The sequence below is a fragment of the Microcebus murinus genome, chromosome 1, assembly GCF_040939455.1.
Source record: "Microcebus murinus isolate Inina chromosome 1, M.murinus_Inina_mat1.0, whole genome shotgun sequence".
NCBI lineage: Eukaryota > Metazoa > Chordata > Mammalia > Primates > Cheirogaleidae > Microcebus > Microcebus murinus.
Genome location: NC_134104.1, coordinates 132,260,649 through 132,277,753, shown reverse-complemented (window position 1 = coordinate 132,277,753; position 17,105 = coordinate 132,260,649).

Sequence of the window (17,105 nt, the reverse complement as noted above, 5' to 3'; positions counted from 1 at the left end):
GTGTGGTTTGTACGAATGTCAAAGTTTGAGAAGCACTTCTCAAGACCACCGGTTTTCAACCGTAACTGCATCAAAATCCCCTGGGAAGTTTTAAAACATCCTGATGTCTGGGTCTTATCCCTAGGGGCTCTGATTTAAATTAATTTGGGGCATCACCTGGACACTGGGATGTCTATACGTTTCCCAAGCGAGTTTAACATACCATAGGGTTTGAGAACCACTGGCTTAGGCATGATCTGCCCAATCCTTGTCCACCCTCCCTGAAATTCTGGAGCTTTCCTTGACATTTCGGCTCTGAACCTGTTTTGGGGGGGGGATATGGGATGTGGGCACATTCTCCTCACCATCATCTAACCCACATAGCACATGCTAGCTCTGTTCATATTGCATCAGCCTGGCCACTTCTGTGACCACCCCACCGCCCACCAGCCAAAGAAAAAATCGATGCATATAAGACATCAGTGAGCATGGTAGGCCACAGAGCCGGGAACTTGGTAGGAACAGGGCAAGCACTTACATAGCAGCAATGCAAGCAACCTCCAAGGGGAATTGTCAGTGGCTAAGACAATAATATGTTTCCTCAATAATTTTTTTTTTTGAGACAGAGTCTCGCTTTGTTGCCCAGGCTAGACTGAGTGCCATGGCATCAGCCTAGCTCACAGCAACTTCAAACTCCTGGGCTCAAGCAATCCTCCTGCCTCAGCCTCCCGAGTAGCTGGGACTACAGGCATGCGCCACCATGCCCGGCTAATTTTTTCTATATATATCTTAGTTGGCCAATTAATTTCTTTCTATTTATAGTAGAGATGGGGTCTCGCTCTTGCTCAGGCTGATTTCGAATTCCTGACCTCAAGCAATCCTCCTGCCTCGGCCTCCCAGAGTGCTAGGATTACAGGCGTGAGCCACCGCGCCCGGCCCCTCAATAATTTTTATGTACACAATAATCCTTCCTTGATTTTACAGTTCAATGGGGATATATATCTTAACTAAATTCAAACTCCCTGAGGGCAGGAACGGTACCTTGTTAATGAAAGTGTCCCTCCAGCTCTTACCCTATAGTTGGTTCTCAACCAGTGATGACTGAGTAACTGAATTAATATCTGAGATATAGAAAAAAATTAGCCAGGCACGGTGGTACGTGCCTGTAGTCCCAGCTACCCAGGAGGCTGAGGCAGGAGGATTGCTTGAGCCCAGGAGTTTGAGGTTGCTGTAAGCTAGGCTAACACCATGGCACTCTAGCCCAGGCAAGAAAGTGAGACTCTGTCTCAAAAAAAAAAAAAAAAAAAAAAAAAAAAAAGAACACAGATGTGGGAGAGGAACTGTCATTTGATCTGAGATTACTCTTCAGAAATAATCTCTATTTCAAGGACAGAAGCAGAAGGAATGAGGTTTCTGAGAGAGCGGCATAGTTTAGGGACAGATATATCTTTCAACTTACACTGTCCAATATGGTAGCCACATGCAGCTCTTCAGCACGTGAAGTGAGTCCAGATTGAAATGTGCTGTAAGAGTAAAATACACACCAGATTTTAAAGGCTTAGGGTGAGAAAAAAGCGTGTAAAATATCTCATTATTGATTGTATGTTTTCAACATACAATCAATAATGATAATTTTAGATACATTAGATTGAATAGGAAATATTATTAAAATGAATGTTACCTGTTTCTGTTTACTCTTTAATGTGGTTAAGAGACAGTTTAAAATTACATAAGTGAAAAAAACTACATATGTGGCTCACATTACAAGTCTACTCAGCAATGCTGCTTGAAACACTGCATTTCAAGAGAAGCCGGACAAACCAGGGGGTGGCAGGGGACCGGCCCAGGGACCTGCCATGCTGATGGGCTCCTGTGCTGTCCCCACAACCAACTGTGCAGTCAGTGGTATCATCTCCACTTTACAAATGACTAAGTGGAGGGTCAGGAAATAGCTCCATACCGCATCTCCAACCACACAGCTGGTCAGAGGAAGAGCTTGTATTAGAGTTTAGGTTCACCAAATTCTAAAGCCCAGCGTCGGGTCTAATCTCAGGAGGGGAAACCCTCTGGGGAGAAAGTCAGAACCAAGCCCCACGGGAAGTGTTTCGGCAATGAGAGGACGTTTAGTTTGGGGAAGAGATCTCAGGAGAGACCCATGAGCGCCATCTTCCAAAACCTGAAGGTTCTCGCTGGTGGTTAGATGGTCTTTGTCGCTCCAAGGGGTAGGAGGAAGAGTCAGTAGGAAGAAGCTGTAAGGAGGAATATTTCCACTCAGACCGAGGATGAATTTTCCAACAGTCAGAGAGCTGCCCAAATGCGGCTACTTGGAAGGCAGTGAGGGCCGGGTGCTGGGGGAGACCAAGCAGAGGGGCCGGACACCACAGCCCTGTGAGGTGGCTGTCCACGCTGTTCTGTGGCATGGCTTCATCACGATCACCTGAGTGTTATTCAGAATAGGCAGGCCCATCCCAGGCCCAGTGATTTTTATTTCAAACAAGCGCCTCCGTTATTGTGACGCGCAGCCAGGTCTAGAGCCACTGGCACCTAGAGGACGTCCAAGCACCCGTTCGGTGGCTGGGCCATATAACTTTTTAATTTTCTTCCAAGGTTGAAATTCTAGTATTCCATGTCAGCTAAAGCTTGCCAACAAAATCATGGTGAGTGATCTTGGCAAGATGAATCGGTTCCTTATTTGGCCTGTTTACTACTTAACAGTTAAAGTGCCAGTTGCCCACATCCATCGAGATGCATTAGATTTTATTTCTCCACCCTTGGTGAGACAGGAGTTCAGGGGAAGGGGCAAGGTAAAAGAATAAATGTTTTGTCATCTTTTTTGGTGAGTAGAAATGTCAAATTTTAGCAACTCTCTGCCAGGAATCAACTCCAGGCTCTTTTATAAAAGCCACTTTAGAACCCTGGGTTGAAGGGGACAGCAAAGGGCTGCAAACTTCAGCCTGTGGAATGAAGCCGCGTTAACAATTTCCACGGAAGCGGCTTTTACAGGCTTGATTCGTAACATGCCATTGACTAAGAGAAACGAGTGCCAAGTCCCATCACGTTGAGGTATTGTTGAGAACACAGCTGGGACACAGACCGAGTTGGAAAATGCAACCAGAGAAAAACCAACAGCAGCAAACTGAGAACTAGGAAAGGGGCCATTTATTACCGAAAAAGAAATCTGCGGCACTCAGTCCAAATAGACAGAAAGCCTTGAAGACCGAATTTGGGGTCACAGCACATCTGCATCACCAAATCCAGGTGTTGCACGCTGCCCTCTTGGTCACAGTGAGGACCATAGGAAAAGCAGAGGGGCCCTTCTTCAAAAAGCAACTGAAATTGTTGCTGCTTTGCCCAGAAGGGCCGAGAAAAGCCCGTCATTTTTTGTTGCCTTTTTCATTAAAAGATTGCCTGAAGGACAGGTACTGAACTCAAGAAATTAGCTCAGGAAGCTGACGTGAGGCCAGGTAAAAAGAAAACGTGGTGGTTAAATGTCTTAACTCGATTAAGTTTGAGCCGATAGCTGCTCAGTCAGGAAAAGTCATAAATGTAGAGTAGGCAGTTATTGGCTTCAGCTTCTCTATTTCTCCCTGAAGGGCATTATTTTGTTCTTTGCTTCATTCAGCCATTAAACATGGTCTTTTGAGAACAATTTCTGGATTTAAGACACGTGGAATCCATTTTTCCCCCCTAGAACTTCAATCAAGTCATTTGTCTCCACTCTTGCTGGCTTATCATATTTCTGGCACAGTTACAGCGACTGTTGTATTGTTTCTTACAGGATAATTCGATTCTAGTCCTCACAGCTCCTTCCAGTTCTACATTCAGATGATCTCTTTCTAGATATGGGAGGGGGCCGCAGACTCTGCAGATTGGAAGCTGTGGTTTGTGTGCCCAGACAAGCTGCTGCCATGCGGACACAGTTCCGAAAGCGTCCACGTCGGGAAAGATTGGGGAACAGCTCGTCTTGCGTATGCAGTTGGTGATAAACGCTCCCAAATATTCCCATACTAGGATTTCTATTGGGAATTCAGACAAAGCCAATGTGTTCTGACTTTTCTTTTTGTTTAAGAAAGTTGCTCTCATTCATTTTCACTGTAGTTAGCTAAAAAAAAAAAAAAAAAAAAAAAGAAAATTGCTCTCAAAGTCAAGGCTCTGGTGGCTGTGAGCTAATTAAAAAATGCAGCTCCATCATTGACTTCCATTTTTATGTACCATTCAGGTCCAATCGCTAGTAATTTATAAACGTAAAATTAGCACCATACTTGAGGAGGCAGAGAACTCTACTTTGTCCTCTCCCAAGATGTCCAGCTGTGACAATACTTGGCATCACTACTTTGTCATTTTTTTTTTCTTAATGAATAGATTTCATGCATTGTGGTTCTGAATTAACCAGAGCTACAGCAAAATAAAACGTATACATCTCCATGTATGTAGTAATGGAGGAATGTAAGTAACAATTCCTTATTGCTGTTATATCTAGTTGTTCTTCCATTGGAAGGTTGAAATAGGTGGGTTATTGAAGTCTTGTGTCCCAACCAAATGGTCAGGAACCAGGAAATTTCGTAAGGCAGTAGTCTAAAACAATGGGGTGTAGGAGAAATAGAATGCATTTTGGGAGTCAGATCAACCTCAGGCCAAGCCTCCACATACCAGTAGGCAGGCTGTTGTTGCCCAAGAGCATCTGTCTGAGGGGTTCAGGGAAGTCCAGCCTGCACACTGCCAGCCCAGCCCCTTACGTGGAGCTGTGTCTACCCTGGGAGAGAGGGTAGGGGTAAGGAGCTGTCTTTCTCATCTAATATACACGAAGCCATGAAGACCAGCTGCGGCCCTGGTAGTACATCTTAGCAGCAGCGTGACTTTGGGAAACTGCTTACCCTCTCTGTAGTTCAGGCTTCTCATCTGAAATTGTAGACTAATAATTCCTACTCTGCAGGACTGTTGTTGGGGTAACTAGATCAAATATGTAAACTGCATGGTGCGTGGTAACCAACACTCCTACAATGGGAGTTCTGCTGAAGGTCACCGTCTAGTCCCAGCCTGAACTCTAATGAGTTGGGGTGGAGCGACTTCTACATAGAATGAGAAAATCAGTTCATCATTCTTTAATTTATGGGGCAAAGTAGAGAGGTCAGGGTCTTTGGAGACAGACAGGCTTTAAGTGTCAGTCCCAACTCTACTACCCACTCACTATGTGACTTTGAGCAAGTTACTGAATTCCTCTAGGTCTCCAATTTCCCCATCTGTAAAATGGGAACAAAATAAAACTTATTTTGAAGTGCCACTGAGATTAGGTGATCTAATAAGCTAAGCCTATGATATGCCTGGCACATTTTAGATGCTCAATAAACATGAGTTCCTTTCTCCCACATGCCCAACCCCTCTTAATCTAATTCTTTGTTTTATTTAACATTTACTAAACTGTCCAAAAGAGAAGTGCAGTCCCCACCTTCATCAGTGCTCTTCCCTGAAGCCAAAAATTACAGCTTTCTGTATAAATGTTGATTAAATCAAATAGCCACTTCATTGATGTGTTGTATCCTGGCAATATCTAGATAAACTAGATAGAAAAGTCAGGAAAAAGATTTAAAAAAAAAAATGGTACCGAATAAAGAGCCCCCATACCATCCTAGATATATTTGGGACTTGGGGTGGGATAGATTGTCCCAAATTAGATATCGGGACAGCTGGCTATCCAAATGGAAAAAATAAAATAAAATTAGATCTCCACCTTGCCCACCATATGGAAATAAATTCATAGTGGGACCAAAGACTCATATGAGAAAAGTAAAACTTTATGATATTTTTATAACCTCAGGGACAGGCAAGGGTTTCTTAGACACAACACAAAAAAAGCTGAACTCAGAAAGTGAATACATCTGAGTTCATCCAAATGAAAAACATCTGTGGACGCATACAGCAGACACCATAAAAGTGTTAAAAGACTGACGACAGGCCGGGCGCGGTGGCTCACGCCTGTAATCCTAGCACTTTGGAGGCCGAGGCGGGCGGATTGCTCAAGGTCAGGAGTTCGAAACCAGCCTGAGCGAGACCCCGTCTCTACCAAAAATAGAAATAAATTAATTGACCAACTAAAAATATATATACAAAAAATTAGCCGGGCATGGTGGCGCATGCCTGTAGTCCCAGCTACTCGGGAGGCTGAGGCAGTAGGATCGCTGAGCCCCGGAGATTGAGGTTGCTGTGAGCCAGGCTGACACCACGGCACTCACTCTAGCCTGGGCAACAAAGTGAGACTCTGTCTCAAAAAAAAAAAAAAAAAGACTGACGACAGGCTAGGAGGCGATATTTGCAACAAATAAAACACATGAAGGGTTATAGTCAAAATACACAAAGAACCATAAATTACTGAGGAAAAGACAACGTGATAGAAAAATAGCAAAGGTCAGGGACAAACGGCACACGGGAGGACACCTGAGTGACCAACACCCCAGTGGAGCGTGTGCTCCATCTTCCTAGTCACCAGAGAAATGAAAGTTCGAACCCCAAAGAGCTCCCATTGGATTATCAGAAATCAAGAAGTCTGACAAGATCAAGTGCTACAGGAGCTGCTAGTGGGAGGGTAAAGCGGTTACAACCACTCTGCAGAGCGATCTGGCCGCTGAACGCACAAAAGTTGAATCCATGTGCACTCTATGCATTTGCGGCATCGCTTGAAATACCAGCAAATTGGAAACAACCTGAACAGTCATCCAGATGGGAATAAATACACCAAGGAACGTCCATGTGCTGAGTACCTCCAGGGCAGTTAAAGGAATGCATGCCGTCTCTATGTACCCACATGGCTCGCAGTGCTGAGTGAAAACAGCAATTTGCAGAAGGATGTACATTCATGTCAAATGTAAAACAATAACACAGCCATACTCTGCACTTTATGATCCATATGCATACAACAGATGAATAGAACAAGAACTAGGGACACACCAGGTCAGTGCTCACCCCTGTCCTCAGGAGGGAGGGGATGAGATTAAGTCAGGGACCAAAGAGCCTTTCATTTGATCTGTAACATTCTGCTGCTTCTAATTTTTTATTTTATTTTTTATTTTTTTTAACATCTTGCATATTTTTTATTTCTTTTTTCTTTGTTCTTTTTCTTTTATTTCATCATATTATGGAGGTACAAATATTGTTAGGGTTACAAATATTGCCCCTGCCCCCTCCCCCCCCTTTTTTTTTTAATAACAAAGTTTCAACCTTTTTCCATTCTGGGTGGTGGGCATGCTAGTGTTTTTAGTCTGTTTCATTAAAATTTTTTTTTCAAGCAAGTAGAAAGTATTACTTAGAACTTTTTTTTTTTTTTTTTTGAGTCAGAGTCTCACTCTGTTGCCCAGGCTAGAGTGCCATGGTGTCAGCCTAGCTCATAGCAACCTCAGACTCCTGGGCTCAAGTGATCCTCCTCCCTCAGCCTCCCAAGTAGCTGGGATTACAGACATGCACCACCACGCCCGGCTAATTTTTTCTATATATTTTTAGTTGTCTAGCTAATTTCTTTCTATTTTTAGTAGAGATGGGGTCTCGCTCTTGCTCAGGCTGGTCTCAAACTCCTGAAAACGATCCACCTGCCTCGGCTTCCCAGAGTACTAGGATTACAAGTGTGAGCCACCGCACCCAGCCTATTACTTAGAACTTTGAAGATGAATGATGAAGATCAAGTTTGAAGATTGCCTGAGGGGATTCAATTTATTAATAGAATGTTTATGGGGTTTTTAAATTATTTAAAAAATTGCTTGGGGGGAAGAAAAGAAAGGAAAGGAAAGAAGAAAGAGAAGGGAGAGGGATAAGACAATCAGAGGCAGTGTCAGGTGAGGACTTGCTTTGGCAAAGCTGCTGAACACCGGGAGTGACAATGTCCCAGCTGGGGACTCAGGCCCTGAAGGACACTTCTCTGCTTCAATGCCAAACAGGGGTGTGATCATTCACAATCTCTTGTGTTTAACCGATATGTGTTTACCCTAGTTCCCCAAGAACTTTGCTTCCTCTAGTCTGTGATCAGCTCGTGGTGTCATTTAGTTTCTCTCTCTTCCTTCTTTTCCATTTAGTAATTGAGTTGAGGCCAAAATTCACTTTTTCTTACCCCTGGAAGTTTGTGACCAGGGTTTTTATAACAGCTTGTATAAAATGATCCTATTATTTATTTTATCTCAGAGTTTCTTAAAATATCATCAATTTATCCTGAAAAATCTTTGTATACCGACTTAGAGCCAGGCTGGGTGGATTCCATGATGCTCGTGATATAAAATCCCCATCCACACCCATGTTCCTTAAGCACCTGCCGGGTACCAGCGCTGGGGGGCTGCCCGTGTAAAACACCCTGGCAGGCCAGCTCATGCACTTTTATTGTGTTATCTCTATTTATATGAAGCTCTTCTCCTTTAAAGCACCCCGGGATCTAATTACATGGTCATAGCCGGGGACTTAAGTATATAATAGATCCAATAATTTGTTATTAAGTACGTGGATATGCTAACCACTTGCATAGATTAGAAGCGCCATGGAGGATGAAGTTAGAGGCAGTGAAAATGAACCCAGCAAGGTGCAGGCATCCTCAGAAACCACACTTGAATAATCATGGCCTTAATAAAGTATTTTATGCTTCAATACATTTGTAATTGACCAATGATTTGTTTCTATGGGCTATAATACGCAATAATGAAATCCAAAGACTAGGACCTTTATCACATAATTATATATCTTTAGTTCTGTTGTAGATAGTTCAGAGTGGGGTGTGTCTGGGGGTGGGTGGGTAATGCTTAATTTTAATTTCTCATAATTTTTAAAGGTTATTTAATAGAAGCAACCCAACAGTCTTCTTTTTATGCATTTTCTCCCTGAGAAAAGCATAAATGCTACAGTTGTACACCTTTCCTATTCCCAATAGTTGCATATATCTAATGTATAAAAAAATTACATTTCATTTATTATTTAAGAATCGGAAACTTTACTTAAAGGGTATATTTTTATTTTACTTAAAGGATGTATTTTATCTTCTATCTTTTTGCTCATACCTGATGCTTTTTTTTTTTGAGACAGAGTCTCGCTTTGTTGCCCAGGCTAGTGTGAGTGCCGTGGCGTCAGCCTAGCTCACAGCAACCTCAAACTCCTGGGCTCGAGCGATCCTTCTGTCTCAGCCTCCCGAGTAGCTGGGACTACAGGCATGTGCCACCATGCCCGGCTAATTTTTTATATATATATCAGTTGGCCAATTAGTTTCTTTCTATTTATAGTAGAGACGGGGTCTCGCTCTTGCTCAGGCTGGTTTTGAACTCCTGACCTTGAGCAATCTGCCCGCCTTGGCCTCCCAGAGAGCTAGGATTACAGGCGTGAGCCACCGCGCCCGGCCATACCTGATGCTTTTAAAGAAAAAAAAAAAGGAAAAAATGGGGAAAGAAATATTAAAAGTTACCAAGAGAACATGTTTCTTCCTGGAATCTGTCAAGTGATAAAATATATTAGGTTGAGCCATTTTTAACCTACAAAGGCAGCTATTTCATACTTTTAATATTTCATACTATAGCTATGGCTCAATTTCTGTAAGTGCACAATGTTGAATTGCTAATTGTAATGTGTTTAGCTCAGCGCCCCGACCGTGGGCTGGGGAGCCTCCCAGGGCAGAGAAGTGGGGCCTCTTTATGGCTGACAAAAAGAAGGCTTCCTTCCAGCCCTCTCTGAGGTGCCTCCTCTGCAGAAACGGGTAAATCCTTGCGGTACGTGAGCAACTTTGTACCTGGCACAATTACCATCCCTTTATTCTTTGGGAGAGAAGTTTAACAAGGAGTGTTAGGACAAAGTGGTTCTCAGTCTCAGAGGGTCTTGAGTCAGTAGTTTCTCATAAGTGTCTTCTTGCTCATAACAGTCGGAGACCGGAGTTCTGCACAAGCTGTACTTAAAAAGTGATTGGAACAGAGAATAGGGTCTCCTTCAATGACAACCTCGCGCCAGTGTGCCTTTTCAAAGGAAGACGGTCTCTCGCTTGTCCTAGCCACAGCACAGGCCTTGCCTGGTTGTGCCTGCACAGGTCACCCAGGGCGTGTGCCAAGGCAGGAGAGACTGGGACAAGCCTGAACTCGCAGCATTTGAACTTTCCATCTGCTATCTACGCATTACTCCTACTTTAAACCTGGGGCATTGAGACCTGAACAGGTTAACTGACCCTGCCTGAGGTCACAGACCCCTGAGGGAAGGATCACATCAAGCCTCTCTCTCTTTCCACCACCCCACCTTCACCTCCCTGGTCAGCTTGGCCACAAGTGGGTGGACTCTAGCTGTGTGCCAGGACCGACTGTCCCTAGCTGGGGCTGCTCACCTCTGTTCTGGGTCCTTTCTGCCTGAGCACCCTCTTTTTCCCATCGCTAATGGCCTTAGCATGTGGTGAGGGGTGCAGGGGTGTGGAGTAGGATCTCTTTTTCTCACCTCTTCCTGCATTTCCCCATCTGATGGCATGAACAGTTAGATAGTTGGCAGTTAGGAAGACCTCGATTTCAATTCTGAAACTGCTACCTACCAGCTGTGTGTCCTTGGGACCCTCTTTGTGTCTCAGTTTCTTCCTTAGTAAAAATGAGACTATAAATATCTTCTCAGAGTTGTGACGATTCAGCAAGTTAATGGAGATGAGTGGCTGCAACATGATAAAGAGTAATAGATTTGATTTCTCCATTCTTCTCTTCTGAATATTATTCGTTTTTTTTTTTTTTTAAAGGACAAGTCTTCAGACAAAATATTATTCGTTTTCATATGCACCAGAGGGAAAAGTAGTCTGTAGCCATATAGTATCAGTTGCTTTCTTATACAATTCTAAATAATAAAGACTTCATTAATTTGGATTCCATTCGACCTTGGTAGAAATTCATCCAGGACCGTCCCCTGTTATATCCATCAAGAGAGGGATTGCTGAGCTGAAGTGTATCAGTCAGGAATGGCTAGGCTTGTGCTGCAGTGACAGACAACCCCAAGTCCCAGAAAAGGTTACTTCTCAGGGACATGGAGCCCATGGCAGGGCAGTGGCTCTCCCAGGCAACTGCTTCCACGCGGTGAGTCCGTGGCTGTGCCGCCCTCCGGGGCTGAGAAGTGTATTTTCCGTGTTAGAAAGAAGGAACGATACACAGTAGGGTGAGGCGACCATATAGCATCGCCCCTATTATAGAAAGGTAATCAGGAATTCCTGGAGAACACAGAATATTAAATCAGGTTTAAGTCCCTATAAATATGCTCTTAATATCTGTGTACATAGGGAAGTTAAGATACTGAAAACAACCACCAGCAGTGAATGAATTAACAAATGGTGGTCCATACAATGGAATACGGCTGGGCAGAAAAAGGAACTGTTGACATGTGCAACAATGAGGATAAATCTCACAGTAATTATGCTGAGAGAAAGACGCCAAAGGAAAAGGACCTATACGGTATGATTTCATTTATGTAAAATATTAGAAAATGCAAACAAATCCATAGTGACCAAAGTAGATCTGTGTGTGGTTTCCTAGAAACAGAAGTGAAAGGAAGAATGGATTGCAAAAGGACACAAGGAAACTTTATAGGGTAATGAAGATGTTATCTTGATGTGGGAGTGATTTCACTGGGGTATACACACGCCAAAATGGACCAAGTTTTACAATTAAATGTGTGCAGCTTATGTGCTTCAAATGATAGCTCAGTACAATTGAAAACATTAAGATACTGATTCAAAATTTTATCTATTATTTATACCAGGAGAAGGTGCTTTTCTTTTTTGGTGTTTGTATTTAAAAGCAATAAAAGGGAATTTCAGGCTGGGCGCGGTGGCTCACGCTTGTAATCCTAGCACTTTGGGAGGCCGAGGCGGGCGGATTGCTCAAGGTCAGGAGTTCAAAACCAGCCTGAGCGAGACCCTGTCTCTACTATAAAAACAGAAAGAAATTAATTGGCCAACTAATATACATATATAGAAAAAATTAGCCGGGCATGGTTGCGCGTGCCTGTAGTCCTAGCTACTCGGGAGGCTGAGACAGGAGGATCGCTTGAGCCCAGGAGTTTGAGGTTGCTGTGAGCTAGGCTGATGCCATGGCGCTCACTCTAGCCTGGGCAACAAAGCGAGACTCTGTCTCAAAAAAAAAAAAAGGGGGAATTTCATTCACTACTGAGTAGTCTACTTGCCACCTCCATGCTCTTGCCTGCTCATCCTGACCCACAGTGCAAGGAGTCCAATGCCCAAGGATTTGCAATGAAAAGAAAAATCAGATTCAAATCCAGGCTCACCACTTGCCAGCTGTTTGGCCTTGAACAATTTATGGAACTTCTCTGAGACACTAGTGTATGGCCTCACAGAACTGCATGCAAGTGTGTCAAGTTCCTTCCGGTGGCCCAAGCAGGTGCCCAAACCTCAGTTACCTGCCCCAGGTGTCTTGCTACCTTCCTGCCACGCCATTTGAAGCTTCCTGTTAGGGTTGCTCCTCTTGTTCTGAAAATGGTCATCTTCAGTGATTTGCCTTGTATTAAGTACAAACAAAATTTAAGGGCTTATCAAAAAATTCAGTAATCAAAAGTACTATTTAAATAATCATAACCTATACAAAATTCACAATGAACAAGGTATCAGAAATGTAAATAAAGGCAGCTCAGTTCCAACCTAAATTCCTTTTTAAGCTCTTTCTCCAATTCTGCCAATTCTTATTGATTCCAATTCCTTCATGCTTTGCTCTTGAACAATTACCTGAAAGTCTTGAGATATAACTCATTTATTTCAGGGGTATTTACATTTAATACCTTGGGTGTGAAGGAATTAGATTCAATAAGAATTGGCAGAATTGGAGAAAAGGCTTGAAAAGGAATTTGGGATGGGACTGAGCTGCCTTTATTTACATTTCTGATTATCTTGTTCATGAATTGTTGTATTCATTTTGATTTTAAAAAATATTTCATTAAACTATTATTTTTTTTTTTATTACTGAGGTTTTGAGAAACCCCTTAAGTTTTGCAACTGAGGTGCGTGCACCCTAGTTCTAGCCTGCCAATACAACTTACAAACGTGATCGTCCTAGTTTTGTCTGGGTAAGTAGAATAGCAAAAGGAGGTGTTGTACCTTGTAGGGTTGTACAGGACTTGGATGTAGAGGCCTGAGTTATTTTTTTTCTGCCCCTCTCACTAGCAGTGTGACTTTCTATGTGACCGGCTATGGGGTGGGAAGGGAGTAGGATTGTTACATTGTGGTCAAGAGTGTAGATGCTAAACCTGGTCCCTGGGGTTCAAACCCCTGCTCGGCCACTTGTTATTCTTGTGCCTTCGGTTTTCTTGTCTGAGGCAATAAGAGGTGTTGCCAATAATATGGACTTCAGAGGATAAACTGCGTGGATGAAATGAGTTGACACATGTAAGGCTGGCAACTAGGATCTGGCACAGAGTAAGCACTCAGTAAATACTTGCTGCCATCCTTATCGCTATATAGTTGTTTTAAGGATCAAATTCTTACTTGTTCGTAAAAATCCTTTTGCAGGCTGCAGATTTGCTCTGTTAGCTGTCATTATCCCATGGCCTAAAACTGCACGTAAAATGGAGTCTTGAGTCACCTCTGCTGCTTGGCTGACTTTTGGTAGAGCCCAATGACTTGCCAAGGACAAGCTTTAAATATGACAGGTTGTAACTGAACGGAGGTACTACAGGTCTCAAGTGGTGTCATTTCGTTTGACTTCCTTTGTTACAATGGTAAGAAAAAACATCAGCTCCTGGTAGGGCTGCTGTCCCGTGAGCTTGCACGTTCTCCCCGTGTCTGAGTTTCCTCCCGCATCCCAAAGATGTGCACGCGAGGTGACTGGCACGTCTCAGTTGTCCCAGTGCGAGTGTGTGCAAGTGGCCCTGTGGCGGGACGCCTCCTGCCCGGGGCTGGCTCCTGCCTTGTGCCCTCAGCTGTCAGGATGGGCTCCGGCCAGCTGTGGCCCTGAACTGCAAGAGGTGGGCTTGGAAATGAATGAACGAATAGCAATTACTGTCCAATAAAAATCTGTGAAGTGTGATAATCACACACATGCCCGGCGACAATGGATGCCCTACAAAAGCACACCGCATCTGCTACCGTTTGTTTCTGAACTGCCTGGTGCTCCCTGCAAACTTTGTTTTGCAAACACTTATTCCTTGATTTACCCTACCTCCGCTACGACCGCTGGCACTCACTGATCCCCCCCCCAAAAAAAAAACTGGGTAAATAACTCTCTTACTTGTTTAGATCTTTCTTTTTTTTTTTTTTTTTTTTTTTGAGACAGAGTCTCGCTTTGTTGCCTAGGCTAGAGTGAGTGCCGTGGCGTCAGCCTAGCTCACAGCAACCTCAAACTCCTGGGCTCAAGCAATCCTGCTGCCTCAGCCTCCCAAGTAGCTGGGACTACAGGCATGTGCCACCATTCCCGGCTAATTTTTTTTCTATATATATTAGTTGGCCAATTAGTTTCTTTCTATTTATAGTAGAGACGGGGTCTCGCTCTTGCTCAGGCTGGTTTCGAACTCCTGACTTCGAGCAATCCACCCGCCTCGGCCTCCCAGAGAGCTAGGATTACAGGCGTGAGCCACCGCGCCCGGCCTAGATCTTTCTTGAGCTCAGATTTATTTCAGTATTTAATATTACAAGTGCTTTGGTCTTTATTGAGAAGTTTAGTGATATTTGTGTGATCAGAAATACACCATAGGGACTTAACGCTTGTTTATATCAATTAGCCTGTGGTGAAACTGGTTTCCTTATAGTCCGCGTGGCTTCAAGGTGCAGTTTCCAAAGACCCATGGGGGCCGCTGAGTGAGGGCGCTCTGCACGTTGGTCTCTAACAGAGAAAGAGGGGTCTGCCTTCTCCCCACTGGCTCAGCTGGCCGTTTTCCACAGCCCTTCCTGGCTTCCCCCTCCTTTGAAGACAGCACTTGTAACCGCCTTTGCGTAACTGAATCTTCCAAAGTTTACAGACCCATAAAAGCAAGCAAGCAGCCAAAACGGAACCAAGTTAAATGAAGCTGCCAAGGAAAGTCTCTGTGGCAGTTTTGGAGGCGGAGGACTTTCGTCGATTAGGAACTGAAGCTGAACACTCGAAAATGTGAAGGACACTCAGGTGCTTGTTTTTTGTTTGTTTTTGTTGTTTTTTGTTTTTAAGTAATTGGAACACTCATATTAATAGGAAAAAAGAAAGTTGGTGAAGGTTTCCTCAGCTAGCTTCTTTCTACAGATCTTGAAAAATAACCCCTGAAATAGAATTTATCATTAAATCTCTCTAGATTTATATATTCCCATGAAGGGACTGTGTACTAAAAACTCAGTGACAATAAGGAGGACTTTTTGGGGCAGAAATAAAAACGATAGATGCATAGGCTGTAACTCATTATACAAACACATATGGGGACATTTAATAAGTGGGAACGTCCTACAGATTAGTCTTGTTGTATTTGGTAGAAATTTGAGGATTTAAGTTTGGATTTAAATTCCTAATCCTTGGGAAAGTAGCAACATTTATGTTCAAAATAAAATCAGCAAGAATGTGTCCCCGGGGCGGGGGGGTGCACAGGCACCTCTGTCCCTGTCAGGCAATGGCAGGGGACAGCAGGCAGAACAGCCAGGGGTTGGAGGGGCCGGGAGCTGGAGGGGCAGGGTGGCCGGAAGGGCAGTGTCTCAGAACACGCTGCAGACAACCAGGAGCCTGCAGAGCGGTGATGTGGCGATGCCAGGCTTGGTCCCCTTGCCCATGCTATGACACCAACTCATGACAAACGCAAGGTGGTTTGTGAATCACAGAAGGATTACGAATAACTGGAGAGAACTGCCTCAAAGGCAAAAAGTATTTAACAGGATGCTTAATGTACGTGACTTTAGAGTCACGTCCAAAGGCAAAAAAATCAAGCTCTTCAGAAAGGTTCCCACATGGGTTTATGGCTTTGTTCTGCCACCTTGGGGTCACCCTTCTTCTCCTCTATTTGTGCACTGCGCAAAATCTTCACACTTTCACCTGCTTAGGAAGGAGAACCTCACCCAGGCTCCCAGGAGCTAGTCTCACCTCAGCCTGTTCAGGCACAGGACGGGTGACCCCAGTGACATGTCCCCACGGTCCGGACACTCCAGGGTAGGGCTTGGCACCCGTCACAGCCACCTCCTCTGCTGGGGAGGTCAGGCTGTGCCTTTTTATTCTTTTTGGATTTCATTGCCTGCCTCAGTTGTGAGCAAGATTTACATTGTCATAAAAATGTAAATAGTAAATGTTTACCCGGCCAAAACTCATGCTGTAACTATGTTGGGAAGATGGGAGAAGGGAGAGTCTGTGTGTTGGGGGGAGACCACGCTAAACCCTCATTTTCTGCAACAGGAAGAAATGGGATGATATTTATTATAATATTGAAAAATCAAGAAATAACGGTATCACATTATTTAGAAAGATAAACACCAGAAGCAATAGCCGGAAGATCTTGCCCCTGAGGAGCAAGCTGAGGCTAGAGCGGTCAGGGAGGAGAAGGCTGTTTCTCATCATTGGCCTTAGAGCTCTACTGAACTCTTAAAGTGAAACAACTGTGTGATTTTGCAAATAAGAAGTTAAAAAACAAACCCATCGTCTCTTGAAGGTCACCTTTTTGCTACAGAAAACCTTGAACTTACCCCTTGTCTCTCTCTCGGGCCACCTGGAAGTCACAGGCAGGATGTGTCTTCCACTTCCATCCCAAGTGAGTTAGGGTGCCACCCTGCTGGGGGCGTCATTTTCTTGGGAGTAGAAAGATAATAACGGTAACAATGATACATTGCCACCATGTGTCTTTTAATGAGCTGGTATCCATTCTGCTCTGGAGAACAGGGACTTTGCGTTTATAACAAAAACATAAGCATGACGTCAATGCGGTAGGAGGAACTTCCTAGCAATGAGAGTGGAAAAGAGTGACCCCCTCCCTGGAGCATCTCCAAGGGAAAGGTAGATGACCACGGGCAGAGGGTATTCTAGAAGGGACCCTGGGTGGGGGACTAGACCAGCTGCCCTCCAGATTCTGTTCAATGCTGAGATTTCAAGTTGTTCTAGAAGAAGGTCTTAGACTATTGTTCATTATACTGCTGCATTCACAATCCTTTAACCCACAACGTGAAAATTCACTGATGGCTCAGTGCCCCTTCTTAAATACACTCTTCCCCCAAG